Raw genomic sequence first — 6,466 nt, forward strand, 5'->3', positions numbered from 1 at the left:
AATTTCTGAGGTTGAATGAGTGACTCGGAGTGTTTGGATTGCATTTGCATCTGTCGCTTTCTCTTTCTTCATTTTCCTTTTCTACCTTTCCCCCCAAAACCTCTGCATTTGCAGCAGCGCCACACGCTAGTCTCTGCTGTAAATCTCTGCTGTAAATCGCTGTGGCGATACCTGCATTCGTCGGTACGTTCAAGTTCGAGTGTTTGGCTGAGAGCCCACGAGGTTCTAAGTGTTTTTCATTGTTGCGCTCTTCTAGGCTTCAGTTCTGGCAAGGGTTCGTTCCTTAATACGTCTTCAGACTCTCACCCTGGGGTTGTCAGATGCTGAGATTCAGACTGAAGCTCAAAGAAGAGGAGCTGCAGGCCATATGAGACGTGCTCGGGGCTGTTTGCAGTTTGGCTTATTCTGACCTATGTGTATAAATGTCTGAGGAGGTAGAGGAACTCTGGGCACTTCAGAGCAGCCTGCTCCACAGCAAAACCCCCGTGCCCCACTCTCCAGTGCTGTTGGTCACTTGTGGGTGGCATTCAGGGGCAGCCTGAGGAGGGACGCTGCTGTTTGGCCACAGCAGCTGGAAGGCAAGTGGCGATGTGTGCAAATCACTCCTTCCAGGAGTCAGACCTCTCTCTCCACCCTCTGGGTTCTTCAAATGTTAGCGTTGGTGAGCTGTTGCTTCTCTCAGCTAATAGACCTGGAGACAAAACTTCCTGCTGGGTTAACCTGGCAGTTCTGACACAGTCAAGAACATCGCTGCCTTCAGGAGCGGGGGACGGAGACGAACAGCCAGCAGGATTTCTGCATTCTGGAATAAATCAGCATTTTTCAATCTGAAGAGGCACTTTGCCACCACTGAGGAGATAAAACACCTCTTGCTTCTTGAAGTGATTACTTCGTGAACTATCACTGCTTCTTGCAGTGATTATTTGAGGACAGAAAGGAGTTTATTACCCAGTGGCAATCCTCACTTTGCATTAGGCTGAAAAGTCATTCCACTGAGTCTATGTGACACCTGGAGTAACAGGAGTATATTCCGAGATCCACGTCGCGGGCTTCCCTGGGATTGCTCTTGTTACTGTTTGACCAGTTGTGATTTAGAGAGAATCTGGTGGCACCAAACTGTATAAACGCCTCTTTACTCTCCTACAAACTCAGACACGTTCTCCCTAAATTTTTATTTGTGGGGAGGCAGGTGTGCATTCTTTTTCATCAGCTTCATTTATTGATCACATAAATGGAACTTGGTCCCAGTGTTGCTGCTTTTTAGGAAGGATTGCACACTCCTTTGAGCCCTTTGGGGAAGGGGCTGGACTGAGGAGTGGTGGCCTTACTGTCTCCAGAGGGCATTCAGTGCAGAAGCAGAGGAGTGGAGTTGGCTGTTGTGAGAAAATTAATGCGCCAGGGAAAAACAGCGTCAACGCTGTGCTTTGAAAGGTGGTGACGTTGTCTGGTTAGCCCTGTGATGGTGACTCAACTTTTGTGAGCTGAATATTTGGTAACAAAAGACTTTGCCCTTTTTGTCTCTCTGTGCTGACCATTCTAGAGCAAAAGCCCCAGTTCTTTCAAAACACACACATATGGCTGAAATTCATTCTAAAGAAATATACAGCCTTTCATGAAGGTGGGCACTAAACTTGGGAGCAAAGGCTGATCTGGGCAGAGCAAAGAATTACTCTGGTTAGGTCCTAGTCCAGCCCAGGGAAAATGGCACTGAACAAAGATAAAACCCAGAGGAGAGAGCCTATTCCATCCCTCTTCCAATGAGGACTTGGGCATCACCCTCCCTCCTATATCCCCTGGTGCAGTTCAGAAAGGATTCAGTAATAGCCAACAGTAGCACAAGGCTGTCAGCTCACAGAGCTTTATGGGTCGTTCGTTTTCTTTCGGAAGGAGAGATTTTCTATGTTCCCTTTCGCATTTGTCCACAAGTTATCCTGGGACATCATCATTCTGATGAGAAAACCAGGGTGGAACGCCAAGGAGTGTGTTTTTCTCTGGTGTCCGGAGGCAGGCCCTGAGCCCTCTCACCAGACTGATGTTAGCACTTAGAGCGGCCATGTGTGAGGGTCTGCCTTGAACGCTGTCTTTGAGCAGGCCTGGAACTGGCCTCAGGATTTGAATCCCGTTTTGACAGGGCCTTGGTAAAAGAAAAAAAGAAGAATTGAGGAGAAAAACCCAAGGTGAAAACCAACTTCGGGGCATTCACACTTTTTGTTTTGGAGCCAGGATTTGGAGGTTGTGTTACTTAATTCCTTTGGGCCTAGCCATTTCTAAACTATTACAAGCCAATAGGAATCATTCTCATTCTTTGTGGCCTTCCAGAAAAGAGGCTGACCTCTTTCCTTCACAGCCTTTAGGATTCAGTGCTCTCACTATTGGGAAATTATGATGATGCCAAGGCTTAATCAAACAATTAGCTTTTAAGATATGCTATTTACCTAAAGCGAGTAACTCAGAAACATTGGGTGAGGCCTTGGGTTTATTGATCAGGAAAGAACTCCACTGTGGGAATACAGTTTTGTCATTTTTCAGTCCTGAGAAACCTATGGTCAGTGGTTTGATTCATACTGTTGCCCTTGTTGCCTATGCTAGGGGACTTTGCCATGAAATTTGGGAGTCAATCCAATAGCCATCAGTGCATTCCCACTTCTACTGAGAATTCCCCCTTACAGATGCCAAAAGATACTCAAGCATGTTTGATTATATCACTTTAAGACCTCATTTGCAAAGATGCTTCAAGTGGAAAGCTGTAGAAAGCTTTAAATTTTGGTGCACAAATTAAGCATAGAAACAATGAGAAGAAAAAAAAAAAAACTGGCTCTAACGCCTGAAATCACCGCCTACAGTGTGAAAATATAGCCCTTGTATTGAGTGTTTGTAATGTAATTAATACTAAGTATTTAGCACAGTACAAATGTGTATTGTATTAATGAAACCAGGTGAATATAAACTGTCTCCAGGGAACTGAAGTCAGAAACTGAAGTTGGGATGCAATGGTGTGTGACGATGTGTGGAGGCCAAAGATATGCGATGCTATAATGGACTGGTCCTTTCTTTCTATTGCCCTCCTTTTAGTAAGAAGTCTTTTGACGTGAACCTAGTAAAGAATAAAGGGCCTAAAACTTCTCTGATAGCAGAGCAAAGAAAAAGCACATTCAGAAATGTTTGTCTTTTACACACGTTTCCCTGGAAGCAGCCCAAATCTGCTAGGGTCAAGTGTGGAGAAATTGAGTTCTTATTCGTTGGCTTGAGACCAGAGTAGGGTGGAATAAATGGGAAGTATAATCATTTAAAAAATCTATTTCTGTTAGGCCACTGCTTTTATGATTATATTTGGCATTTTCATGCCTGAGGAAAAAATATTTCCATGGGACCAAAGACTTAGGCAGTCTTTGTAGATTTCTAACAGTGGACAGTTACATGGCTTCCTGGGCAAAATTAAGCAGTCCCAGGCTGCCCTTTGGTTGCGATTTCATGTATTCTGCTTGTGTACTTGGTAGACTGATTATCAGTTTCCAGGGGGTTTTGTTTTTCATCCCTGAGAATACGGATTTGGGACAGGATAAGAACAATTTACACTGGGACCATGGATCCACTTAAGTCCCAGACCATTTTCTAGCCAGGTCACCCCTCTGTGGAAGCTGGAAGGTTAAAGTAACAACCTAAATAATGAGGTTAAGGGAAAAACATCTGACATTTGAAGGGAAGAGTTAAAAGTAAAAACCTCTACTCTGAGAAGTGATCTCTAAGTGATTCCCAGATTCTTTAACTGAATGGGTTTTGAAGGCCTCCCTCCCAGGGCAGCCTCAATCTCTCCCCTAGTGTCTGCAAAGGATGCAGCCTACATCCTCAAGGGGCTGCCCCTTCCATTGTTGGAAGCTCCAATTGTTAGCAAGGGAATCTTTCCCCCAGAAGTTCCCTCGGCTTCTTCCTCCAGTAAATTCTTCCTCCTGTGAGGGTGTTCTTTTGTCCTCAGAGCTGCACATAATAAATCTGAATGGAGCAGCATGGATTTTGAGTGGCTACCAGTGTGACCCAGTTCAAGTATCGTGGCAACTCTGGGCCGCCCTGAACGTCCCCTCCTCCCAGGGATGGTATTCCTGTTAGTCCCCACTGCTGAGGCCCAGTGCCTTGAATATGGCAAGTGCTCAATAAATATTTGTTGAATGAATGAATGAATGAGTAAATGAATAATGTCGGCATGGGTGGAAGCAGCATAGTGTTGTGGAAAGGGCATGCACACTCTTTGGTGTTACCCCTACTTTACTAGATCATAGGATATAATATTTCAGAAGTTGGGAAGATTACTTGGGATAATGTATATGAAGTTCAAAGGAGACAGTATATAGAAAAGAGCATTATAAACTGTAAAGTGCTGTATGAACAGTAATGTTACCAACGAGGGTTCTTAGCCTCCTTAATCAATGGAAATTGATCAGAGGCTAGACAAGAAATTCAGGCAAGGCTTTAATTGGAGCCCCTGGTGCAGCAGGAGGGAGCGAGGACAAGTAAGAGTTTCCCTTGCTCACTTGCTCTCTTCCTGAGGGCAAGCCAGCTGGTTCCTTGTATGGGGTGAGGGTAAGGGGTGTGTCCAGGGGTCAGGCTGGAGGGGTAGCTTAGGTGGTTTGCCCACCCCTTTGGTGGTGTTGTGTGCAGGGGGCATGCGCAGTACCCTGCTTTTGCTCCCAACACCTTTCTTTTGCTCCTGGCTCTTCAGAAGTGGCAGTTGGGTTTTTGGTCTTTTGGTCCATGATTTGCCCCAACTGCACATGCACACAGCTATTTTTAGTCCCTTATAGTTTCTTTGTATTTTGTTGCTTCAGGAGACATTTGTCCGGGTGCAAGCACTGCAGCAAAGGGTTCCAGGTCCCAGGTCCCAGCCTGTCTCAGTAATAAATTCATGTTTCCATTTATTGAGCACTGTATGCTCAGGGGTGCTGAGGGAAGCACTAATCATGCTTTATCTCATTTGTTGGATTTAATCCACATAGGAAGTCAATATGGGAGGGGCTATTTTTATCTCCATTACACAGATAAGGAAACTGAGGCTTAACTTGTCGTGTGTCTCATGGCCATGTGAAGTCTGCTGAGTGTTGCCTTAAGTTTTGAAAAGCTGATGAAGCATCCATGTCTTTTCACCTGTGAGGGCTGAAGAGCAAGAGTTCTTTCATGCCTCAATGCCAGCTGCTCCTCCTTGGCCTGGCTGGGCTGCTCCTAGGTCCAGCAGGTTCCAGAAAGGAAATGATTCCTTGGTGTTTCCACTTGGAAAGGCATTTTTGATCCACACAAACTTCTTTTAAAGCAGTGGATTCTCAGGCCTGTCACACTCAACCCTCATTTTTATTACAAATATTTTTAATGCCCTGTTTACAATCCTGAAGTGAATTTCCCACCCACATCCACAATTTAAGAAAAATCAGCATGACGTCATACCTGAGATCCAAAGAGGAACGAAGGCAGCGTAATTTGTAATTACTTCCAGTGCAGGTGCCTGGCTCTGGATGCCAGTGACGTGATCAGGTGCTTGACATTTGCTACCTCCAGTGCAGCTACAACAGGCGAGTGATACTGGAGCCTTGGATAGCACAAGCTTGTGCTGCTGCCAGTGACATGATTTTCCAAAATGGTAAACAACTCTTGGAATTCTGAACAAAATAGAGACAGTCTTTCCTTGGTTTATGTACTAATTGAATTCTTGGAAATATTGTAGCTGAATAGAAATACATTATGTTTATACGCAAAACGAAGTTAGTTCTAGATTCAGAAAAACGAGATCTTCACTTACGTGACTATACGGTGAGCAAGTGCTTCATGATGTGCGACAGCTGCGTGCACCCAGCGTCCCTCGTCTCTGCCCTCCAAGTACAGTAATGCTCACCCTGCCCCCTGCATTGGACCAGCGCATTTCCAAAATGCCCCTCTGCAGGGGTGTGATCACCACACCTGTGGATCAGAGCATGCCAACTGCCATGCATTTCACTCTCTCCTCCCTCCCCAAACACCTGATTAATTATGGCTTAGAAAAAAGATGGTTCTGTTTTGCTAGCTCCCTACATGATTACTAAGCAGAGCCATCTCAAATATCGTGGCAGGAATTTGGGGGTAACTTTGACATTCGGAGAAGATGCTCGCTAGCGAATTTCCTCCCAAAACTGCAGCTTTAAGCTAAGTGAGAAGGCTGTTTGTATCATGTCTCATTCTCCTTCAGTGTATGAATAGGTTTTATCATAAATACAGTATTTTTAAAAATACCTTTGTAAAATCATCAGTTTTTTCTGGGTTTGCTTAAAAGCATTAACTCTTACTGACTAAAGTAAGGCTTATAACTAGGTATCCACAGGATAGCCCTGGAACATACCATTATTCCACTTTACAGACAACACTCCCCCACCCCCGAGATTCAGTGAGTTTAAACTCAAGGTCACCCGGCAAGTGGTATAACTGGTGTCAAAGCTAGGTGTGCCTGACT

Source organism: Leucopleurus acutus (genome assembly GCF_964270905.1).
Source record: "Leucopleurus acutus genome assembly, chromosome: 15".
In the NCBI taxonomy this organism is placed as follows: Eukaryota; Metazoa; Chordata; class Mammalia; order Artiodactyla; family Delphinidae; genus Leucopleurus; species Leucopleurus acutus.